At 38.0% G+C, this 26,043-nt stretch overlaps 1 protein-coding gene and 1 long non-coding RNA gene across 3 annotated transcripts in view; one reads left to right on the top strand and one right to left on the bottom strand.

Annotated features, from left to right (window-relative positions):
• LOC120425706 (GATA-binding factor A) overlaps window positions 1-26,043 on the top strand; it is a 67,966-nt gene that overhangs the window by 24,628 nt on the left and 17,295 nt on the right. The window lies entirely within an intron of this gene.
• Window positions 17,084-18,018, bottom strand: LOC120417882 (uncharacterized). Its single transcript, XR_005605517.2, has 2 exons — window positions 17,634-18,018; window positions 17,084-17,566 (listed from the first exon to the last, which is right to left on the bottom strand). It is a non-coding gene; the product is annotated as an uncharacterized LOC120417882 (long non-coding RNA).

Here is a 26,043-nt window from a genome sequence, read left to right as displayed (position 1 = left end):
TGTGATGCATGGCGGCATGAAAGTATATCAGAATCTGCATGAACACTGTCCTCATGCATTTTTTTGCGATATAGGGGTATGACATTTTTGCCCGTTACCGACAATTATCGACATTACCGACGGCTATTGCACAAAAAAAAACCTTAACATAACGCGGATTGAACCATCAACTTCTTAGTTGTTGATCCGACACGCTACCACCGCGCCATGGACGATTGATGAATTGAGAGAGAAAACCTAACTTGGTTGATGTCTTCCTTACTCTTTTCCAACAATGGGTGATATGTGATATGATGGGTTTGGACACAAATTTCGTATAATTTCGTTAAGTTCCGGAATACAAAAAACACACATATCACTCAAGGGCTCATAAGTGGCATCATAAGTGGTCATAGTTTGAGACAGGGTTGCCAGATTATCAATGTTTTAGACTCGTTGGAAAGGTCTTTCGATTACCTTACCAACGATGAGTCGTATGATGGATCCGGACATTGTTTACATACATTTAAGTGAGATCCGGCTACAAAAAAGTACATAAATATCACTTCAGTGGTCAGAACTCGATACAGGGTTGCCAGATCTTCAATGTTTTAGACTCGTTGGAAAGGTCTTTCGATTACCTAACCAACGATGGGTCGGATGATGGATCCGAACATTGTTTACATACATTTAAGTGAGATCCGGCTACAAAAAAAGTACATAAATATCACTTAAGTGGTCAGAACTCGAGACAGGGTTGCCAGATTATCAATGTTTTGGACTCGTTGGAAAGGTATTTCAATTACCTAACTAACGATGTATAACATAATGATGTTTGGTTCAGTTTACTGCCATTTAATCAACTTCCGAAAATATGCGACATTTTTATACATAACTTTTGAACTACTGATAGAAACTTCAAACAATTCAATAGCACCGTATAAGACCCTAAACCAAGTCGAATGCTACTGGTTTGGTCAAAATCGGTTCAGCCATTGCTGAGAAAACTGAGTGACATTATTGGTCACATACACACACAAATACACACAGACATATCGACGGTAACATTTCAAAAGGCATCATGTACATTTTGACACTTTCTGGGTTATTGGCCTAAGGCTACCAACTCTTGCTGAGCCAAAATCCGTATACACTCAAACCCCGATGGTTTGACACCAACTGTTGTCAAACGAACGGGGTCACTTTTTAGTTTGACACCTCTTTTAGACGGAGTTCACACACACTACCAAACGTTTGTTTTGATAGTGTGCGTGAGCGCCGTGTAAAAAGTGACAGTTCGTCACTTTTTAGTTTGACTTTGACCAACCAACGGGGTACAAACTAAAAAAGTGTCAAACGAAAAAGTGACCAACCAGTGTACTTTACCGATATGACACCATGGTATAACAAAAACTGTCAAGGAATTACAGTGGACTCTCTCGTTGTCGATATTGAAGAGACCGTCGAGAGAGGGAGTTATCAAATTATAGAACGGAAAATCCAAGCAATCTTCTTTAAGGGACTGAAAATTTTATTGACAGCTGGAGCAATATTGTCATCGAGAAGATCGACAGCCAGAGAGTCCACTGTATTTAGATAAGTTTGGAATTTGGGAATTAAAAATATTTTTGTTAAACGTTTAAAAGTTTACGAAATGTCAAGTTTGCTTTTACGAATAATATCGCTGTTAGTGTTTTCACGAAAACATTTCTAGAGATCCTATAAATACAAGCACAACACAAGGTTTTCACAAGCCAAAATTTGATCTGATATTGGCAAGGTCCTATAAATACAAGCACAACACAAGGCAAAATTTGATCTTTAATTTAATAAATATGTTTTGTAAGGATTTTGAAAAGAACAATCATTGACAATCAAGTTTGAACTGAGGAAAACCCGGAAAATTATGCAAGGTATCCCTTTAAAATCAAACTGACAGTTAAATAAAAATATCTAATTAGAGAAAGCTTTGGCCCAATCAAAAAAGCAATGAAATTTTTAAAAAGTTGTTAAAATTCCGTACAAATCCGTATTATGCGAAAAATTCCGTACAAAAATTCCGGTCAGTTAAAAATCCGCGGAGAAGGTCGAAAATCCGTACGGTAAGGAAAAAATCCGTACAGTTGGTAGCCTTAGTTATTGCATATTCTGAAAGTACTCCTAATAAGCTACCTCTCCACCAAAAATGAGCAAAAGTTACTTCAGTAAAGACTGTTTAATCATGATTTTAAATAAAGTATCTAAACAAAATGTCTGCCATCAGCAGTCCCTGTTTATATAGCCCTGTCAACCTGTCAAACAAAAGACTACATGAACCTCGTGACGGAAAAAAAGCTACATGAACAAAGCGCCATGTACATTCGGCGAAGTAAAACGAATCATAACAAAGCGCCCCCCCCTCAATGACAGCAGGGTGATATCGACGTTGGTGATTTCAAAAGGAGTTATGTTTGTTTTACTCAAATAAAATTACGGAAATGATGTTTTATTGAATTTGGATGATCAAGTATCAATAAAAGCAACGTTTTTCATCGTTTGTTATCATTAGAACATCTTATTTTGCTTTTGTATTAAAATGGGAATTGAAAATGGATGCTCAACATTCAAATGCGTTTTTCTCAAAAAGGATGGTGTGTACATGATGCTTTTGAAATGTTGGCGTCGATATGTTCAGTTTTAGATTCTGAGTCGATATGTATAATTCAAGGTGGGTTTTCGAGCTTTAAATAAAAAGTTCAATTTTAGAGCAGGATTATAGCCTTACCTCAGTGAGGAAGGCAAAAAGCACCAACATATACTCTCTTTAAAGTGTTGCTCGGGGACGCGTCAGCATTATATGTGTTAGTGAGCACTGCAGATCGCTGACATGTTTACACGCGGGCAAAAATGAGCTATGAGCTTGCTGCAAAAAATGTTATAAAATGTAACATTTTCTGCAGCAAATCCACTGTTGCAGATTTTGATATATATTTTTCCTTTGGGTGTATCCCAAGTAGCACTCATAACTTGCCGACTGTTGAATAATAGTTAGACAATTGTTTTTGATAAACATACAAGAAAAAATCTGAACATAACTTAAATAACAGTTTGTTTCACTGCTTGTATAACAGACTTATGTAACTATCGTGTTTTGTGCCACAAAAGTGTTAAAACACAGTCAACATCACTCTTTTCCAACTTTAAAACACAACATAGGGAAAATTCTCACCTATTTGGGAGGTTTAGAACTCGCTCCTAACTCCATCCAATTTGCTGATTTACACTGTTTAAACAACTTTTTTTGGAACACCTTCGATAGAAACTTGCCTGCTCACTTCCGTTTGAGGTATTTATCACTTGATTTCAGTCGAAAACGCTTTTTATGAGCTGTAATTAAACGTCAAATTACTGATATGCCAAGATGCTGTTCGCTCATCTGCAATGTTTTCCTCGAAAACAGTTTGTTGAATAAGAATAATATTGCACTGTTTGTTTCACTGCTTATCTAACATTGTCATGAGACGGCATCTGAAAAATGGGCGTGGCCAACCATTCTATAAATAACCTTAGGTTTTCTCGCTTTGTTACACAAATGTTATCGGAGAATAGGTTATATAACTGATAATCAACAAACATATTCAACTTGACATTGCGTGTTGTTAGGTGGTGTAAATTTGTACGTGAGGTATTTAGAGTTTCATTAATGTTTTTTTATCGAAGATTGCAATATTTTTAATTGTTGACCGATTATTTATAAACATATCGCCGGTAAAAGCTACAAAAAATATCAGCTTAAGGAGTTCATGATAGAGAAAACAACAAATTTAAATCACACCAATTTTCAATGTTACTCCGTGGTACGGTAATCGAAATGACAGTTTAAACGGTTTGTTATAACAAAGTTACATAATGGAGTTACAAAAACTGACTTGAAACAAACTTATATAACTTAATTTCCAATGACAGCCATTTCTGGAGTTAAGTTGTATAGCTGACAGCAACATTCTTATTGACGATTAGGCCAGCTTGTTTACTATGAAGCCTCGTGGAGAGAAGTGGAAGCGCGCCTGGACCTGCCGTGGAGATAACAACAAATCGTCGAAGTCATCGGATCGAATCTTGGGAAAGACGAAGTTCATCAAATAAGGAAAATCTGAAAGTTTGCCATGAAGGGGGTTTCACAAGAATCACAGTAGAGAGCGCGATAGGATTGTTTTTTTTTCATACAATTTCTATTTTTTTCTAAATATATCGAGCAGAAACAAGCGTACCAAAATAGTCAGAGATACTATTGTTTTTGGCTTGGTCGTTGATTGAAATTCTAATAAGAACTGTTTGTTTACATTTAAGTTGGGTAACGGTTAGACAACTGTTTTCAATCTATCTTTCCTTTTCAGTGTGCGCTTTGATTTGACAGCACAGCCGTTAACCACGCCCCTTTTTTTTCGTTGAATCTCTTGTTAGCTAGCACAGTGTTGTCAAATACATTTGTACAACTTACTCTGATAACTTGCATCTATTTCTGGCAAGTTATACAACAGAAAAAAGTGCGCTTTTTCCAATGCACAGGAGTTGTAGAACAAGTTGTGGTAACGAGGCCGATCGGTTATACAACCAGTTAGGAAATACGTTTATTTAACAAAGTGTGTTGCTTGGGATGGTTGGTAATGCTCAAAATCAAAACTTTCACCACCACTAAGCTACTTTATAAAGTAAACTTCGCACAATCATCAATTTTTCATGATTTTTCACCCCCCAAACGCCCTTTTCTGGCCTTGAGACTACTGACCCAATGCGTGCCATGTAACAATAAATAGCACTTAAGCTGACGGTGCAAAATTATGAATAAATTTTCCGTCCATTCGCTGCCTTCCGCCGTCAAAACCATCTTCAACCTCCTCGAAACAAAAAAACAAAAACTTTTTAACTCAAAAACCAGTAGCATGGTTGCCGTCAATTAAGAGTCTGGACTCTAGACAGACCGAAAATATGATGAGAACCGACATGACTGATAGAGACTTAATTTCGCTGACGGACCTTCGCCGCAGACATGCTGAATATCTGAGCCGCTTCTTGACGGATTGACGCGAAAATGGCGGCAGAATATTCTGCTTCTGTATTTTCTATTAGTCGTGCTCCCAATTCCGAGCTTATTTGCCGAGCAGTTTGTTAGCCCTGGCAATAACTTTTAATATTTTATTTATAACCGCACTCGCGGAGTTGCACTCCTTCTTACTTGAGCTCTATACGAGAAAAAAAACCAAGGGGGTACAAATTCATAAATTAACATATTTTTTCCCTTTGCTTGAGGTAAAAGATTTACGGGTTGGCTGCTCGTTGGTTGGCTGCACTCGCGGTGTTCGCGAGGGATTTCATGGAAACCCAGAGCTCGAAATGACCAGCAAAGGAGGGGGGCCTGCAACAGAGATGTTTGTTTTCATGAAAAATTAATTTCCAGCTTGTTTGTTGGTCGACTTGAATGTCGAAAGTATTTGAAGCATGAGTTGGACTAATTGTAAGTTTCCTTATAATGCATTTTATTGGTAGGTTTGAGTTACTGTTCTGTAAACTACCTTTTTTTACAAAGAGCAAAACCAAACCATAAATAACTCATCTAATTGCCAGACACTTTGCAAAGTGCTCCGGCGCCAGAAGAAAGCAGTGTCCCACTGTGAACACCTTCGACCTCTCTCCGGCACAGCAGGAACCGATGCGTATTTCAGGGATGACACAACCGAGTACTGCACGTGTGCTGCTCAAGATCCGATGCGACGCTCTGTTCAGCTTCATCGACCCACTCCAACGCGTAATGAGCCGTAACCGGACAACAATACTTTCACTCGAGTCGAACTCAGCCGGACGGCGGGATCCAGTATTACACCCAGAGGTAGTTACACGAAAATCCAGTTGCTGCTGAAAAATTGCACCATAAAAAGCTTGTTTTACACTCGCTCCGTTCCCATATTGAGCGGGAGAACCAGGCGGGTGGCTAATAAATCACACGTACGAGAAATCCTGCTCGAAAAAAGTTGCCAACTCGAACTCGGCTCAGCAGCAGCTCGGAAAGGTATCAGTTACTATCTAAAGAGCATCGCATGTACCATCTGAGAGATTCAACTACTGTGCCGGTGTAACGAGTGCTCGCGGATTCTGGACGAGTAGCCAGCTACAACGTCCACCACATGATGAGTTATGAGTATTTTTTGGTGGAACATGCTCTCACCGAGGTGAGCAGAGTTGTTTCCCAGCTGAGAATCGCTGGGCAGGAGTTCGTAGCGTGATTTATGGAATCGTTGCGAAGGTTTGCGTACATTTGCGTGAGTATGGAAAGTGAAATATGTGTGGAAAAACTGCCAAACATATTACTAAACAAGTTTTTGTTGAAATTAATTAAGCACTGCTGAAAAGCGTTCTGAGATTTTTCCAAAGTTTGCGTTTCGTTGGCGTGCTTTTTACAGGTCAATAATACTCGTTTTCAAACAGGATAAATTCAACTAATGATGTAAAAAATCAACGTGCATTGTTTTCACTCGTCTTACAAAATTTGTTCTAAACGAGGTGCATCTTGCTGCGTTCCACAAAATCATTGCATACAGATACAGATTGCCATACGCCATATTTTTTTTTGTTGTTCTTAGAGAAGCGTCAGGATTGAATTTTTGTATTTTGCATGGAACAAAAACGAATGAGCGCTTCGCAAAGTCACTCAGACAGTCTTTTGACTCTCACCATCTCCCTCATTCGCGCAGAGCTCGTCCGTTTGAATTGTAACGAAATTCCGATCACCTTACCCAAGCTGCATTCAAATGATTGTTGTCACTAACAGCAGCGCACAAGCAAACAAGAGAGAGAAAAAACAAAAGAGATAAAGCTTGTGCCTTCGCGTTGCGCGGCTGCTTGAGTTTCGAGCTCGGCCTTCGTTCGTTTTAACTTCGTGTGAGTTCACTGACGGTGATAGAGGAAAACTGTGCTGAGCAATTCTCAGAGACTTTGGACAACGATTATTGTTTGCTTTTTTTGATTTAAATTAAACTTTGTGTGAAATTTTTCTTCGACCAAAGAAGTCATTTTGCATCATCAGCTCGTCCATACAAGTCTCTATATAAAGTTGGTTCCCGTCCATATATACAGCCATTCCACGTCAAACAGGAAGTCTCCAAATCTAAAGTGCTCCGATTTGGCTCAAATTTGGAGTGGGGGTTCTTTGGCCCAAATAATTAGACCCGTATTTTTTTGTTTGGCGATTAGGGTGGTCCTATCCGAAATAGGGTGGTCCAAAAAAATGCGTTTTTCGTCGCAAAAACCACATTTTTCAAAAAATCATATCTCCGGATCGGCTGAACCAATTTTGAAGCGCCACAATTCAAAAGAAAGGTTATTAGTTGGGCTTTTAAGGAAAAATATGTTGAGGTCTAGCTAGCTGAATATTTGAAAAGGTCCTATGAAAATTTCATATGCCGATTTCATGGTCTCGGGACCGAAGAGCCCATGTCTGAAAATATTTTTCCCTGATTCCTTGTAATATTTTACATAACATATAAAAAAATTGCGGATATCCATTTACACGTTTCGGAGATATAATTTTTTAACATAAAAACTGGGTTTTTCGACGCGCCGCGCGCGGAAACGGGAAAATGACGAAAACGGGTAAAAATCAACTTTTTTCACTAAAACTGCGATAACTTGAAAATTTCAGTGATGACCTGTACATGTTTGGGTACCAAAATTTTCGTAATTGAAAGACGCAACTTATAAATGTAAAAAGTTACACTTTGTGAAAAATACCTTTTTTATATTGTTTTTTTTTTTACCAACAAAATTAATTGGACAAACAAAATTCTGAGAATTGTCATTTTTGGAAAAGGTTTTTTATACTACACCATAAGCGCGTCAAATTTTAAAGAGGCGATTACTCCGAAAATTTGCGTGTGATTTTCAATTCAAAATAAATTATTGTGAAATATTCCTATCTTTTGAACAGGGATGGAATAATCGTGAAAAAAAATAAAATTCATTTGCAAACTATCTTCACCCGCGAAAGAGAGAGGAGGCAAATCACGCAAAAGAAAATCGCTCCCGAAATTCTCCAAGAAAACCAATCTGCTGATGATTTTTTGTGAAGTTCCTTGTCAGCACCACTCAAAAATGTTTATTTCACTTTGTTTACACACATTGCCCATCTACAAAATGTGACAGATTCTTTTTACCGATCTTTCGTGCTCGATAGAGGAGATCCATGCTCTTTTCGGATTTTGTCTCTTCATGAACATCCAAAGATTTTCTTTTGATGATGATTATTCCCTCGCTGCTTTTGGATAAAAATGTTTTCAAAATTTTCAAATCAATCCTGAAATATGGTCGAAAATAAGTGCCGCTCAGCTGAGCTCTTTCAAATTTCTGACAATTATTTTCATTCACCGTTCCTTTTATGAGCACTGCTCAACACTCTTACTCTTAGCTTAAATGACAAATTTTACCCATGGGCCATTTTGTCAAAAAAAAAAAAAATGGTCAAATCTGCACTGATTTGGCTTAAAATTGAAAATTCGAAAAAAATGTGTTGTAAATGAGTGATAGAAAAAAACTATCATTTGATGTTTCCTGCACCAAAACATCAGAGGATATAGCGACCATTACTATTGGTTGTGAGTTCTTTTATTTTATCTCGTGATTCTCTTTCTATCACTCTTTCCTTGTTCACGCGCACTCGCTGAAGATTAATTTGTTTTCTCTGAAAACAGCAATCGAGAAATTAAAAGCGCAACATGGAGTTAAACTTTCTGTCAAGCTGTTGTGAAGTATTCCATGATAGCTGTGAATGTTTCACTCCATGTTACCGGCTCACATCTCTCTTTTTAATTTCTAGATCGAAGAACGCGAGAGGGGGATTGTGAACTGACCACGGATTACGTCCCGTTAAACTGTGTTGGCCAATTTTGTTTTGTGGCGGCTTTTGTGGCTACGCTCTGTTGAGGGGTGGATGATTGTGAATGCGGGAATTAGAGTGAAAAAGAGTATGTCATACACTCATACAGGATTGTGTAAACACGAGATAGAGACCGGCAATCTACGTGCGTATGCATTGCGTGTACGTACACGAAAATAAAGTGAGGTTAAATTTTGTCAGCCAGCAAAACCAAATGGTGCGCTAGTGTGCGTACGAGAAACGTCATAAAGTTCTATTCTTCTTGCTGTGATCTCGCGAAAAAAGGGCAGTGAATATTGGGAGATGATATTTCATTATAATTGCAGTTGCTGAGAACTGAAAGTTTGATATTTTTAAAACCCTTATCGATTTTCATACAAGGCCAAAACCTAAAAACCTCCCCTGCATGGAATTTGCACAAATTTCGGCCATCTGCCTTATTTTGCATATAGAATCGAGGAACCTTTCGCAAAACGGATCCTCTACTCGTACATCCATACAATTCACCCCAATAATGGGAGGCAAACAGTCAAATTTAAAGCATCATATTCTCCATAAAAACAAAAATGGTTTGGTATGAATTGTGGACAATTGCCAACTGCCAAATAGGATGAGAGTTGAACTTTTGTGTAAAGGGCGTCAGATCGAATCTTGTCGCTATTCTAACACATAGATGCCAGAATATCGTTTTCTGTATAACATCCGTTGGTATATCCTCAATCAAAGATTTCAGAAGATTTGGCGGCTCCCATTTCGATGTAGATTTATAGCCTTTCTACAAGAACTCAAATCTTGATGGCGTCAAGAGAAATTCTTTCCCCACCGCCCTTCCGTCACTGGCGTCATCGTCGGGACGCCAACGCCGTTATCGATCCAATCTCCGCTGTGACGTTGTCCGGGTCTCCCACGCCCAAATTCATTCCGCCTTACATCCCGTTTTCCGGGTTGCCTCACCGAAGACGCGCGGCAAACTCGAATTTGAGATACAACAAGATCTCGAAAGATTTGTCTCCTCCTTATCGGTTCCCGTGGCCACGAAGCGGTTCAAGTCGTCGGCACAACTTGAAACGAGAGTTGGCGGCTGCGCCAGGTCCCGACGGCGCTTTCGGTGACATTTTCCGCTCGTTGAAGAAAACAGACCCCGGGACTATTAAAATGTTTTTTAAGGCAGTAAAATAGAGCCGGGGTCTTTTGCTAGTTTTTTAAGGGAAAAACGTTCCACTCTATTAGTCGGTTTGACAAATTTATCCCAGAGAATGATGGGTGTTTTATGTGATTTTCTTTTGCTTTCTCAAGCCCGGGAAAGGGTTGAGCCGCTGCTTAAAAGCCTTTTTCCGTTTGTCCCACATTAAAGTTTTTACGAGTTTAATTATTTGAGAACCAGAATGTCCACGGCGGCTGATGCTGCTGGGTGTAGCATCTCTTGAGAAATGGTTTCATCCCACGGTAATGATCCTGCTGGAGATCGGCTCGAGCGCACAGGTTGTGAGCAGATGATTCATTTCCGTCACTTTGGAGACCGCGCGGACCAGTTTCCTGTGCCCCCCAAACAGGAAAGACCACATTACCGCAGTTAATTGAAAGAAATTAATCTAATTCCCTTACCCGGCGGCGGTGGGGGCCATTTCGCTCACGAAGGCGCTCCCCCGAAAAAAACGACATCTTTTCGAGACGGGGACACCAAAGTTCGATTCCATGTAGCCACTAATGGAGCCCACGATCGCCTCTTTTTCCTTCGCTCAAAAGTCGCGCCGCCGCCATTGGAAGAAATATTTTCGAGCATTTTTCAAATTTGTCGGCACGTTTTAAGGTTCGTCGTCCACCGCCGCCGTGCTATCGCGCTTTTCAGAAAAACCGGATTTCGAATCTGGCGTCGTCGATCGGCGCAATCTTCCGCTCCTTTTGGAATGCCCTCCAGGGTCGGGTGCGTCCTGAAAACGTTGAGATCTTTTTTTTCTGTCCGTACTCGCGAAGACGCCACCAGCAACGGCTGAGGGAAATTGTGCGAACCATCGGTACTTCTTGCCTGGATGGTCGCGGGGATATTTACGACTTGCTCGTCCGTAATATCGTAAATAATTTCTCAAACGCCATCTTTGCTGGCCGTGGCATAAATCTCGAGGGTGCGTGTTCGTTTCTTCTTCTGTCTTTGCTCTTTTCGAGTTTTATTTTGCAATTTTAATTACATTTTTTACTTCGATCATGGGAAAATTTTCCACATGAGGGAATTGTATCTGATAAATTTGGCAAATATGCTCTATACAATGTTTAATTCCATTTATTTTTTTAAATTTAATTGTAAAGATGCAGCCATTTTGCATGATTGATTTCTCCATGAAAATTTTCAGTCTAATTTGGAGGCTGTCCACTAGGGTGACAACAAAAAAAAATTACCTCAGGGATACCCCTTTATTCGAGTCATTAGGAAAAAAAAGTTGTTATGAAAATTTTGAGCGAAATCGGATAAGTTTTAAGGGGGTTGCTTTTTATCGTTGAAGTTGATGAAAAAAATCTTTTTTTCCACTTAATTTTTCCATTCCGAATGCCACAGAATTGAAAAAAAAGTTTTCCATGGGTTGAGAAACGAAAGATGGTCTAAATTAGAGTGTAAATGATTTAAAATGTGTTTGAAGTACCCACATTATTTGATCTCTTTCATCGTGATTCATACAACATAATATCAAATATATTCTGTTTAGGCTTAGTGATTATTCACGCTTCAAAATTTCAATTTTCACGGGAACCATAATTCCAAAACAGTAAATTTCACGGAAATTTCACGGAACGTGAAAAATGTTAAAATAAACTTAAAATCTTCTGTTAAAATTACAGAAAGTACTATGTATACTTCAATTTATTTTATTTTTCAATCAGCTATGAATTTTCTTCACACAATTTCATCAATCTTTTTTTAAAATTTATTTGTTCTTTTTTGTACGTACGTATGTTCTTAACATGAAATTATCTATCGAATATAACTAAAGCAAACATTTAGAGTGAAATATGTAAAACACCTTATCATATGTTCTGCAAAACTAGTTCTCTCCCTTCAAAAGTTTTAAAAAAGTATTAAAAATAAATTCTCTAAATTTCAAATTTCCACAGGGACCGTTTAACAAAATCATTAAATTTCGTGAAAATAACATGGGACTCAGGAAAAACCTTAATTATTCTAAAAAGGCCAGATTTTTTCAGATTACAAAATAAGACTTGAATAAACCAAGTTTAAATGTTAAAATTTAAATTATCACAAGGAGTGAAAATATGATTAAATTTAGTATGTTTTGGAAGAAAACTTTGATTAAAATACAATCAATGCTCCAAATTAAGATCTTTGAATGCTATTTTTATCAACTATTTATCCACGAATATTATTTATCGAGTTATTCAGTGTAAATTTTGCTACAATTTGGTTTAAATGTATTCAATTAATTTTTAACTTATATTATTTGGGTAATTCTCCGCCAACTCACACAGCAGTTGCCCCGACCCCACTTCGATTTGCGTGAAACTTTGTTCTAAGGGGTAACTTTTGTACCTGATCACGAATCCGAGGTCCGTTTTTTAATTTTCGTGACGGAGGGGCGGTACGACCCTTTTCATTTTAGTACATGCGAAAAAAGAGGTGTTTTTCATTAATTTTCAGCCTGAAATGGTGATGAGATAGAAATTTGGTGTCAGTTTTAAGAACTCTGCCATTTTTCGTTAATTGAAGAAATTTTTTTTGGGACATGTCATTTTAAGGGAAATTTGTATGTACTTTTCAAATCTACATTAACCCAGAAGGGTAATTTTTTTCATTTAGAACAAAATTTTTAATTTTAAAATTTTGTGTTTTTAATAACTTTGCAGGGTTATTTTTAAGAGTGTAACAATGTTCTACAAGGTTATAGAGCAGACAATTACAAAAATTTTGATATATAAACAAAAGGAGTTTGCTTATAATCGTCACGAGTTATCGCGATTCTACGAAAAAAGGTTTTGAAAATGTTGGTCGTCGTTGATCATGGCCGTTCATGGTCACCCGCGACAAACACGGACGACAAAACAAACAGAAACGCAAAAAATGACTATTTCAAAACTTGTTTACGTAAAATCACGATAACTCGTTTTTAAGCAAAACCCTTATGCTTATATATTAAAATTTTTGTAAATGTCTTCTCAACAACTTTGTAGAACATTGTTACACTCTAAAAAATAACCCTGAAAAGTTAGAAAAAACACGAAGTTTTAAAATGAAAATTTTTGTTCTAAATGAAAAAATGACCCTTCTAGGTCAATGTAGATTCGAAAAGTACATCAAATTTCCCTTAAAATGACATGCTCCAAAAAAATTACAGTCGAGTAACGAAAAATGGCGAGTTCTTAAAACTTTTTTAGTCATTTTTTTCGATGAAAGTTCGTTTTTTTCGAAATTCTGAGTATGCCATCAAATCGGGCGTCTAATTTTACATAAAAGTCCCTTCGACACCAAATTTCTATCTCATCACCGTTTCAGGCTGCAAATTATTGAAAAACAGCTCTTTTTTCGCATGTTCTAAAATGGAAGGGGTCGTACCGCCCCTCCGTCACGAGATATCAAAAAACGTACAATTTCACGGGATTTCACGGAAATTAACAAATTTCATGAATTTCACGCAGTCCGCGAAATCGTGAAAATTCACTAACTTTAATTATTTTGTATAAATTTGATGTTCATGAACAAAAAGGGAAAAGGGTTGAAATCTAAAATTGTTGACATTTTTTTAACTGCTTAAATATAAAAAAAGCAAACTTTTCTTTAGGAAGAAAGGCAAAAAAAAACAAATATAAAACAAAGTGGTTTAATTTTAAAAACCATTTTTTTGGGAAAAAAAAGATTTTTTTTTTAAATTTTATTCCTGATTGAACCTATATGCTGGGGACAGAAATAAGCCTGATATAGTCAAAAGGACCTTTCATAAAAAAAATATATTGTTTTTCTCATTTCATTTTTCATAACACAAAATAAAATTGCGGTGAATATCCAAAACTAATTAAACTTTTTTTCTCTGTTTCAGGTAAAAAACATTCAACAAAAATACTCTATGATTTTATGATCCTGTGTTCATTTTGTAAGTTTTAAGAATACGAATAAACTTTTTGGTAAAAAAGGAACCTGTGTTCCTTGTGCATGGGTTTTGTTACTACAATTATTCAATTCAATTCAATTTAGTTTTTATTAAGTAAATAATCAATTCACAATTTGCTTTGCAATTGAACCTAATAGAGATTTGGGGGTCCTTTCAGCTATGTGTTGATAAATTTGTCTTTCGACATAGTTGGTTATTCTAAAGGCTAATCACAAGTAGGAAAAAGTTCAAGAAAAAAAACCTACACAATTTACTACAATTATCATTTTGATCATTAAGTCAGGAGATTTACTTCAAGTTTGCTTCAAAAAGTTTAAAATGTGCTAGGTGAAACTTTCGACAAGCTCCATGCATTGGTTTTACTTGCTAATATTATTTGCTCAAAATAAATTGGCATTTAGAATTTTTATTAGGAATGGCATTTTTTCGACATGGCGCAAATGGGATAGGCTTTTCTGGAGTCTTCCATAAATTTAATGTAAATTTGTAAAAATATTGAACTACTTCGTATTATACAAAAGGTGCCCAAAAAATGCAAACATTTTTTGAAAACTCGCTTCAAATATTCGAAATTTTTAGTTGTGATTGCATATGAATGGTAATTCAAGTGAAAAAGATGATTTTCAAGGCAATGCTAATTTATTTATTCATGAACTCAAAGCAGTATGATTTGTTATGGAAAAATATTTGCCATAAAAATCATAGTTTCTGCTCTTTTTATCATTACAACTTGATCATCAATATTATTCTTAAATACATTCTCTCATACTTGTCAAATTTAAAATTCATTTTATGATTTTGGAGTCGTTTTACTAACTGTCCAAACACTGTGATTTAAAAAATATACATACTATTTTTTGATCTTTTGTATGAAGACAACTCATAAATTTAGAAAATTTATATATTTTGTTGAAGTTGTATGTTTTTTACATTTCCCGAGAAATTAGTTGATAATGTCCCGTTTCCCGGGGAATGTTGTAGCCCCGCGAAATTGGACGCTCTAAATGTCCAATTGAGCTTATTTCGAGGTTTGGGCTCAGTTCAGCCACTGAAAAAGTTCCTGATTTCCCGCAAAAAGTAATTTTGGTTACGTCCTTATAGTCATGTACTTCAAGTGGAAAACTATTATTTGTTTTTCCAAGTTCAGGTGGACAAGACAAAATGTTATCGAACTATTTACGTTTCCAACCAAACATAAAGTTTCCCGTTTTGCAATAAACTCGTCGCAAAAATGCCTTCGTTCATCATCCCCAAATAATTGAACCCGATTTGACTTGCAAAACCGTCTTTTCCCAAAACAATTCCAACGGCCAGAACCGCGAGTCTTTCGTGCCCGCTAGCCATTTTCCCATTAATTGTACTATTCCGCATGTTCGAAGCTGGCCGGGAGCCGCCATTGGCCCCATCGGCCCCATAAAACCGGCCGTAAAACAAAATGATGGACCGCAATAAAATTATGAATCATGGAATTTTGATACACTTTACGACCATCAACACCCCCTTTTTCCTAGCCTAAGGCTTAGTGCGTCTAGCGCGCGATTTTCTAAGACTTGACCGCGCGCGCCATTACGCGACCATTATCATACCGCATCACGGAACGGCGGGGCAGTAGATTCGGGATGATTTCTTAATTTTTACGAGCTGAAAAAATACAATTAGCTTATCTGATACATCTGATATCTCAATGCGTAATTCCAGCGAATTCGACCGCAGCAGGCGCGAGCTTTCGTTCGTATAAAATTTACAGCTTTTTTTGTACAATAGTTTTATAGATCTTTTATTTCTTTGGGCAGACCCGGCTGGAGGTCGGTGTTCTAATTGAATTCACCTCTCTCATGCCGCGAGAAAACTTTTTCTTGGAGTGCCTCCCTAGCGTGATTAGAGACATAAACACACAGGTCTAGGTTGGGGGTGTTGAAATTGCCTTTTTATGGGCCGAATTTTGACCAGTGTTTTGGTTCCGCCTTCAAACGATGCCGTCCGGCGGTTTCGTCCTATAACTGTCCGGCGGCCATTTTCCCCCCAGAGAGTGGCTAAAACTTGGAGGGGTTTATTCTTTCTAAATTGAATCCTTATCGTGACTGTAAATCGACAGTTTTACGATCGTCATTAGCACGACTCCATTATCACTGGCGCGGTGGTTGGCGGATTGTTTTTATTTTAGTTTTGTTTTTGATTCAGTTTAGTTGAACCGAGGAGGAGAAACGTGCCGAAAAGCGGCGCCTTTCGCTTTGATCATGTCCGCGCTTCCAGAGTGGGAAGAAATGGGATTTGAGGGGGACATAACTTTTCCAGGTGTCTTCCCTGACTCTGCTTTTGGATCCGGAACAATCAACGAGTGCCAATCTTATCGGAATCGGTAGCAAACGCTAGAGTTGAAGGTGGTACAATGATTTACCGGATCCAATCCGGAAATTGGATTAATTTTTAGTTCAAACCAAATGTATAAGGTATGCCAACGTTACAAAGAGTAACTCACTTCATCCATGAGTCCCAGGGAACTCAATGTTGATCATACCTCATCAAAGCCAAACCCCCTTTGATCCGAGCCGTCGTCGTATCACGCGTCGTTGACATGGCTCACCGCCATCGATCGATCGAATCTCGAATCGTTTATGCTAATTCGGTTCACGGTCCCGGTCTATCTATCTAAATCTGTGGTGCGGTCCCCCAAAGTGCTACCGAATGGGTGTAATTTATCAACAACAACGATACCGCCACCGCCGGCGGGGTATCGCTTTGTCCCATTAGTGTTCAAATTTGAAGACCGCGAGGATATTTCAGGGGTAATTTGGTCTAAATATACCGATATCGGACATCTCGTGTGCGTCGTTGATAATTATGTCGGAACGTCTCGCGTGAGACGTTTTAAGACACTCTGTCAAGATGACGTTCATCGGGTTAATTATCGGAGACTATCGTTGATTTCACGCACGGTATATCCGATTCCCTATAGCAACACATTGTTTTGCCGGATTTTTTTTTCAAAATAGACCTAAGAGTGAAATTCTCCCGCTCGGTTCATTATGCTCTCTGTTGAATCAGGTAGAGCATCACCGGCTGCTCTGAGGAAAGGAAAGCCCAGGGATCATGTTTCATGTTTGTTTCCCATTTATTTTACTCTTTCCTGCTATTTCTTAGCCCTATTCATCTCCTACTCTTCTTTTCTTCTGAGTCACTCTACTCACTGTTTTTCTTCGTTTTCTTCGGGCCCATGATCTTCTGCTCCAGTCGTCCCAAAACTGCACCGTACCTTGTCCGACGAATCTCGCCACGGCCCGACACATCGGGTTCGAGTCAGCCACCACCTTCGCACTGGGTTTGTCAGCACTGGGCCAGATCTCGCATACACCTTCCTGACGATCCGCTCGACGTGTCAGGTTCCGTGCGCCCGATGTCAGGCTTGACGTCGGTCGCGTTCTCTACCGGGTCGAGCTCCTCGGGTGTCGATCCACCAAGATACGCTCCTCGTCGACCTCCCCGACGCACGTAGTGCCGAATATCGAGCTCCTGTCGACCGGGTGGCTCTTACGGGGAAGTTCGCAGCATTCCAGCAATCCAAAACAACGCCCTGTAGGAATCGGCAATGATTACCGTAGGGGGGGGGGGGGATAAATGAAGATTGGCCGGTTTCTTACCCCAGTGGTGATCCGGGGGCGTTTTCTTAAACTTGTTGGCCGCTTGCGTCCGACGCAAGTCCCGTCCGGCCTGTAGAAGCTCTCCCTTCTGTGGTGCCGTTCCGGCACTCCAATCAATCGAGGGGCTGGCAACGGCTTCGACGGTGGCCTCTCCAACGGCCAAGGAACCGTTCCGGCCCGTGGTGCAGACGAGCACCAGCCGCGGCAACGACGCGGACTTTCTTCCTCTTGGCGGCCAACTGGCCGAGCCCGTGACGACGCAACTTCACGTGGAACGATTTTGACGTTTCTTCCTTCTCTCTTCGCGTGACATTTCTACCGAGTCGTCGTTGACAGGCGTGCGAGTAGTCGAGTGAGGGGTGTTTTCCAGCAGTTTTGTTTTGTTTCGCACAGTGGGATTGATGATAATCTTACTTTTCTAAAATCTTTGACAACATTTATCCAAAAAGCATACAAAATAACTACTAACGTTACATCTCATTGGGAGCCTCTTAGTCCGTTTACTGCAAGTTTCTGCTCTTAGTCTGAGAGGTCTGAGAGCTATTTTCTCTCGGATGGGTGATGCGCTGTTTTGGATGTTGATGTAGTCCAAAGGGGCCAACCATAAACTACGTGGACATTTTAGGGGGTTTGGCGGTTGTCCAAGCTTCATAGAAAAATAGTTTTTTTTGTAGGACAATTTTGTGGTGGTTTACGGTTGGTCCCAAAACAAAATTTTACTTTGGGAAAAACATAAACTCAATCGTCAATAGGTGTACTTCAGTTTACGGTGCAACGAGGTTAGGACACTCAGTTCTAAAGTAACTCCCCCGATCGGTCCCTTTCACAAAGGCGCATCCCTTCTTCATCTTAGCGCCTCTGCTGTCGGAACATGATTTTCGGCTTTCCGGCAACGATCGATATTTCTCTCCACTCTTTCCCTCTGTAGTCTTCCCCAAAAACGTGGACATCGTCACCAAACTACCATTACCCCGTCATCGTCGTCGGCATTCGGAACCTTTAATCCCTGCGTCCGTGTGTGTTTTTGGATTCTGTGGAATGCCTTTTCGGAGAGCGCATTCGAATAATGTTACGCCTGGTGTTTTGATTAATTAATTCACCTTCCCGGCTTCGGAGCTTCGGCTTAAGAACCAAAGAGAAACAACAACAAAAAGTATTGGAATTCCTCGGACCGACGGTGTGTGTGGACAGTATTTTGAAAGTCTCTCTCTTTCTTTCTTTCTCTCTCTCGTGAGAGGTGTCCGAGCCCAAGCTTATGCAAATTTCCGCCGCTCGCAAATGGGACATTTTTACGACCACCATAACCGTATATTATGGGCCACTTAAGGTTCTCCGTTGAGGCTCCTTTGAACTGCCGGAACCGAACCGAAACGCACTCTTTCACTATACTTCTGCGGGTCGCCGCGATCGCGAATGTCTTCCGTCCGAGAAGCAATCACTCAAGATTCGTTCGCGATCGGAAATGATCGCGCAAATCATAAAAGAGGTGACCCGATCGCTTGACCAACGATTCTTGATGATCGTCGATGCCGAATGATCAATCTCCCATCGAGTGTGTTTGTGTGTGTGTGACGATTGTCGGTGATCGTCGCAAAGACAAAGACTGATCACAAGCGCGAGCAAGAGTAATGTGAGTGAGTGTGTGAAAGGGAGGAAGTGAAGAAAAGAGAAAGAAACGGGGAGAAGGAGAGAGTGCGGAGAGGCGGAAAAGAAGTGTGGAACGACAAAATGCATATTATATGATAATTGAATACTTGATCATTTATTGATTTTAATGGAAATTGTATGTTTTATATGGTCACCTGAAGGGTACGGCGGCGCTTGAGAGTGGTGTCGTTCAGGACACGAAAAAGTGGCGAAATTGACTGCGGTAAGTGCAGTGACGTTGAGCAGAAAAAAAAATAAAACGTCAAAACTAGTTTCTTTTTAAATTGACTTTGTTAATGTGCCTCGTTGGACCTAATTGATGAGGACGGTTATTATTTCAATAATTTCGTTGAAGTCGTTGGCAACAAAGTTGCATTTTCACTGTGTGTTCTTTGAGGTGTTTTACATTTGACATAATTTTTATATTCGGAACACAAATTGTACATTTCAGGATGGTGACAAATTGCATTAACCTAAATTGGCCTGTAAATTATGCGGTCTATAATTATGCAGTTCTAGTTTACGTTCATTTTATTATTATGAATGCATGAAGAGCATTTTTTGGTTTATAACTGCGATGCTTTGAGACTGTCCTAAAAAGCAAAAAAAAAATATTAAAAATTATAAAAAAGAATATAAATCCATTAATTGTTGGATTCTTGAATTCTTAAAATTTTTATTTACAAAAACTTTCAATTTCTGCTATTTTGGCACCATTTAATTTAAACTGATGATCGATATCGCCGATACCTCTCCAGCTGGTTCCATCTCCAAACTATTCAAAAACCCATCGTGCGCTATCCCTTTCATCTTCCACCTTCTCCATTAGTGAAATTAATTGCAGCAAATTAAAATTCTAACACCAAGCATTATTATAATGTATATGGTCATATAAAACACACACACGGCTGATTTGAATAATTCTTTATTTGTTTTAGGTTTTATATTCTCGTTTTATTGGCTTTCGGTTCTTTTTTATTTTCTTCCTTTTTCGGCACTACAATCTACTTGGAACTTTGTATTTGAGAGGGTGAACATTTTAAGGAAAGTTCTAAACTCCTCCGAGGAGCTTCCACCTGGGGCAGGACATTCCTCAGGAATTCCTGGTTGTCGTCGAATGAAAAAGTGACGAAAGAAAAAGCTTTCAACGGCTTGCCTCTAGTCAGCCTGGCTAAAGACAAAGACGACGATGACTAATCCATATTCAATTTTTGATCGCACACGAATCTGGCCGCGACGGTGTTGAGAGAGGCTTCGGGGTTTACAGTCGTCTTTCGAATAGTTTGGTTAAAAATACTTTTTTTTTTGCATTGATACCAGGTTGAACAAGGTCGATTGTAATCAATTCAAACAGAAACTTTCATTAAATTAGCGTGAAAAAACTAACCAAACAAACTGCTCGAAATTTGACTGTACCAGAATCAAAGCTCGAAATTGAATTCGCTCGTGCCGCATTTCGCGACAAAATCGAGCGCGCTCTGAACCGCATCGAAGTGGGATTTTTGGCGGATTGTATTGTTGGCATTTGGCATGGTCGGGAAGTGACTTTTGATGTTTGATGTCATACTCGATTAGCGGGTGCACCGCGAGAGTGAGTCTGCAGCAGGGCCGAATGCGACCGCAGTTTCATTCATAAATTCGACCACGAACATGGAAATGGTTTTTAAGAAGGGAGTGAGCAAGATTGATCTCGAGGACCTTTAGAATTGGGTGTTATTGTGTCGATTAGTGTCGATCAAAACAGGACAGAAGTTTGAACATATCAGGTTTTGAATGGTGAGAGGTTATTCAAACATCCAAACTAATATTTAAACATTGCAAAATAACTGTTCGAAAATCAGTCCTGGGCTATGGAAAATCAGCTGTTTTTGTCTGGCTATGGAATTTTTTAGCGGTGATAGAATATATTACAAAAAAAAAGTTATTTAAAGTATGTGCTGTAATGTAACATTCTCTTGAACATTACTCAATTTCACAAATATCATTACTTGAAAATGACGTAAATCAAAATTGTGTTCAGGGATTCAGTGACAAATATTTCATGAAAATCATGAAAAATTAGGTTGGACTAGGCATATTAAATTTATTCCATTTACTTGTAAAGGGAGATTATTAAGGTTGCATGTTGCAAAATATGCCTTTAAACTATATCCAGCAAAAATACAAATTTTCAATGAAGAAAGTAATAAGACGCCCCTCTTCCGCTTTTGAACTTCCCCCCAAAATCCTATTGAAAGTGTACATTTTTCATTCAAGAAAAAAGCGAACCGTCCGTCTGTCCATCCATGGGGAGCTGCAAACATAAAACAGATTCTTTCCATTAACTTCTTATCGGTGGAGAGGCGCCATAAGCGCGTCGTCTTCGATCGACCCTGGTGCGAGGGAATCGACGCTGAAATTGTTGTCTGGAGTTGGCCATAGTGCCTTCGTCTGCGCGGGAAGTGCCGGTGAACTCTGGTGGCCCCTCCGAGGACGGAATCTGTTTATTCTCAGACTTATTTTTTTTTCTTGATGTGAGAAATGGGGATATGTGGATCTTATAAGGTTGAAGGGTAAGACTCCGTCGGAGGAAGATGAAAGATCTGAGATGTCGAAAAGCCGAGGTACGTTTTTAACAGAAAAGAAAAGTTGAACCGTGCTAATGAAAAATACTTTTGCTAACTAATTTGCCAATTCACTTTTTTTTAAACAAATTATTCGAGAGAATTTTGAACCAAATGTATAACTTTTTTATAAATCTCGCTTTCAATAAGGATATTTTTGAACTTTTAAAAATGGCAACGTCGTTTCTGAAATAACGTCTACGATAAAAGTGTAAAATTGCCTCTCACATGTTGAAAACCCACAATAAAATAGAAAATTGGTATTAAAAAAAAAAAAAATTCAGAATTACACAATGTTTGACGAAAAATAAAATTACATTTAATGTATAGCGTCCAATTTCCCATCCCGGAAATTCCCGGGATATCCCAAAAAATAATTTTCCGTTTCTCGAAAAACGGAAAAGTTTTCCCGGGAATTCCCGAAATTCGAGCTGACATATGCATATTCTTATTTTTTTGGATCATTTTTCTAAAATAAAAAAAAATATGAAAGAAATCAATTTTATTTTATTCACTTCAATTTATTGTTCATATTGAATTTATCAGTTCGTCTGAGAATTTCATATCAAGAATTATTTTAGATGATATTTAATTATGAAGCATTCACAACTGGGAATTGATCTTGTTTATATGTTGAGCAACAAAAATTACGATATAATGGAATGAAAATAAACTATTATAATTTTGGTAAGTTTTTGAAAAGAAAAAAATGGTTGAAAATTGAATTGGTATCATTAAATGTCTTAAAGAGGGTTGTGCAAGAAGTATTAGATCAATTTGCTAGAAAGGGCGTAAGAGGTTTAAATATGAATCAACTAAAATACTTGTTTTTGCTATGAAAATTTTTTTAGCCGACTTAATTTATTAGGCTGAATCACTTAAAAATAAAAGGTGCCCAAAAAATGCAAACATACATTTGGAAACTTTGAATTGTTATTGCAAAATGGTATTTCAAGTGAAAAAGCTTATTTTAAGGCAAATTCAATGCTAATCTACTTATTTATGAGCTCATATCAGTAATATTTGCTTTGAAAGAAATATTTGCCTTAAAAGACATATTTTTTCATTTTATTCCGATTCAACTTAATTACACAGTTCAACAAAAAATCAAATGTTTCTTGTCTCTGAGACGAGAATATGTGTTCCTAGTAGATTTTTGCCTGCTGAATCCGAATCCGGGTCCGGAATTGCTCCAAATGGTCCCAATTTTAAGATACACCCGTTTGAAATGTAAGTTTATGCCAAAATTTGCTACTTTGTCGACTATTTTACAAAAGAACTATTGAATAAACAAATAAACCAATACATGTATCTTAAAGTTCACGTTCTCCCCTTTCTGAAACACCCCTGGTTTTTTAAAATTTGATTGTTTCTACGCATATTTATAGCCATTTCCAAATTAGAATTTGACTTGCATGCAAGTTGGAAAAATTTGAATGAGAACCAACTGAAAATATAATTTTAAAATAGCTATAAATATGGTTAGAAACAATCAAATTTTAAAAACCAGGGGTGTTTCAGAAAGGGAAAAACGTGAACTTTAAGACACATGTATTGGTTTATTTGTTTATTCAATAGTTTTTGTAAAATAGTCGACAAAGTAGCTAATTTTGGCCTAAACTAACATTTCAAACGGGTGTATCTCAAAATTGGGACCATTTGGAGCAATTCTGGACCCGGATTCGGATTCAGCTGGCAAAATTTTACTAGGAACACATATACTCGTCTCAGAGACAAAATCTTGTTGGGCTGTGTTATCAATATTATTCTTTATAATATTCTCTCCCGCTGGTCAAAGAGACAAATTCAATAGCCATTTTATGGTTTTGGAGCATGGATTCATTGTCCAAACACCATGATTAAAAAAAAATATATATATTTTTTGAAAATTTGTACGAAGACAGCTTATAAATTTAGAAAATTTCTATATTTTCTTGAAGTTGTATGTTTTGCCACAAGCAGTCAAGGCATTAATTGATCCTCAAACTTATTTTGACCATTTAAGTTGCTATTCTATACATTTTTTTTAGCATAATATTAATCAGAACCAGGATAAGAACAATTTTCGATAAATTTATAATTTCCCGGGAATTTTGTAACCACGGGAAATTGGATGATCTAATTTAATGTAATGATATTAATTACTGTGTTGATTGCTTTTGTTTATTTTTAAACTGCATAATAATGAAAATGTCACAATCAATAAAAAAAAATTAAACAACAGTTTTCAACATTTTTTTCATTTTACCGAACTGTTCAGCAGTTAAAAATTCGCTAAAATTTACCGAATTCGGTGAAAAATCTTAGTGTTTATGGATTGTTAAATGTTACAATTAGGTCCTTGCGAAATTATTTTAAGTTTCAATTTCATTTTTAAATCAAACATATAATATTTAATATTATATGTTGTAAACTGTTATTGGGATTGAAATGAAAATCTAGTGTTTATGTTCTTGTAATATTTTTTTATTTATCATATCTCGAGCTAAGATTTTCCAGTCAGTAAAAAAAATAATTGATTTTTCGCTCCACTCGAATAACCAAACGGAGAGCGTCCCCACTTCTCTCGCGCAGTTCTTTCTCATTGCGCTCCCTTCGAGCACTATCTCTTTTCGCCATTGATATTCTCATGAGCGTGTTTGTGTGTGCGCGGAAGAGGAGACAACAACGCAATCCAACGAACCAATCAGATGCTGATTGCCCTTCCTCTCTCTCGCGCGGACTAATCGCGTTACCCCTCCGCGGGACAACCAGAGCGAGATAGATAGACGCTGATCAGGACAGACAGAGATCAAACCAGTTTGCCTCTTTTTGATGATGTTGGTTGGGGAGGAAGAACCGATCAAAAGGAAGGCAAACGAGGAAGCATAAAGCTTGAATAAGTGTGCAAAGGATAGAGGTTGGATGTTGTAAAGAGATTTAGGGTTGAAGAGACTATTATTGTTATTGTTTCTAAAATTACTTGAAAAAAATATTTTTTAAGATTTTCAATTTTAACTAATTTCCAATACAAAATTGTTAAATGATCCAAATTTATTACTTTTCGCATGGAATTCTTGTTTTAAAGCACCATGAAACCGAGAACATAAAACTAAAAGTCCAAAAACAGACCCAACAAACCATTTGCGAAAGAGGCTGTCCAATAAAAGCGATGAAAGATGGAGATTGGAAGGGAGTTCGTTTGGTCATGGCGCCGCCGCCGTTGCCAGAAGGGGTCAAGATGCTCATTATGTCTGGCTTGAAGGGGGGAGCATCGCGCATAAGTATAAGAAGTCGAGATGAATCGCACGATGAGTCGCGAGAATATCTTGCAAGAGAGAAAAACTGGGGAAGTTTGGAGAGGATGCTGCGATATGGCGGATAAAAGCCGAACGGACGGATGGGATAGGAGATCGAAAGGAAGGAGGTTTTGTGCGACGACAAATGACGACAGGGTCGTAATTTATGACGGTCAACGGGTTGTGATTAATTGTATATTTTTACGTATGGAAAGGTATAAATCAAAACGGGTTGTGGGAGTTTGATGGATTGCTTATGTGTTTTGGTGCGGGGGAAATTCGTGCACAGTTCTGGGGAAGAAAATGAGGATTGGTGAAAAAATATGGCTGCACTTGTGAAGTTTGATTTATTCTTTAGAATGATTTTGAACATTTCTCTGACTTTAAAATATATTTTACATATTCCAGACTTGATTATCCGAATTTCCTATCATACTTTCGGTCGTTGAGTTGAATTCATATGATCATAGAAATTCTCAAACGTGACCAGGGCTTTTGGTAATAGGACTCAAACATTCAAATTTGTTCAATTCAGAGTCACTATACTGAGCCATTTTTAGAGAAATTTAATGCACTTTTCGAATTTGCAATAACCCAGAATGGTAATTTTTCATTTAGAAAAACAAAAATCATTTTAAAACTTCCTGTTTCTTGTAACTTTGCAGGGTTATTTTTTTGGAGTGTAACAATGTTCTACAAAGTAGTAGAACAAACAATTACAAAATTTCTGAATATTTTGATATAGAAGCATAAGGGGTTTATCGAGTTATCAAGTTTTTAAGAAAAAAAAGTTTTGAAAAACTTTTATGTTCCTTTTTGTTTCGTCGTTCGTGTCTGTCGCGGGTGACCTTGGATGGCCATGATCAACGAAGACCAACTTTT

This window comes from Culex pipiens, chromosome 3 (assembly GCF_016801865.2).
Source record: "Culex pipiens pallens isolate TS chromosome 3, TS_CPP_V2, whole genome shotgun sequence".
Classification (NCBI taxonomy): Eukaryota; Metazoa; Arthropoda; class Insecta; order Diptera; family Culicidae; genus Culex; species Culex pipiens.
This window is presented reverse-complemented; position numbering and strand designations above follow the sequence as displayed.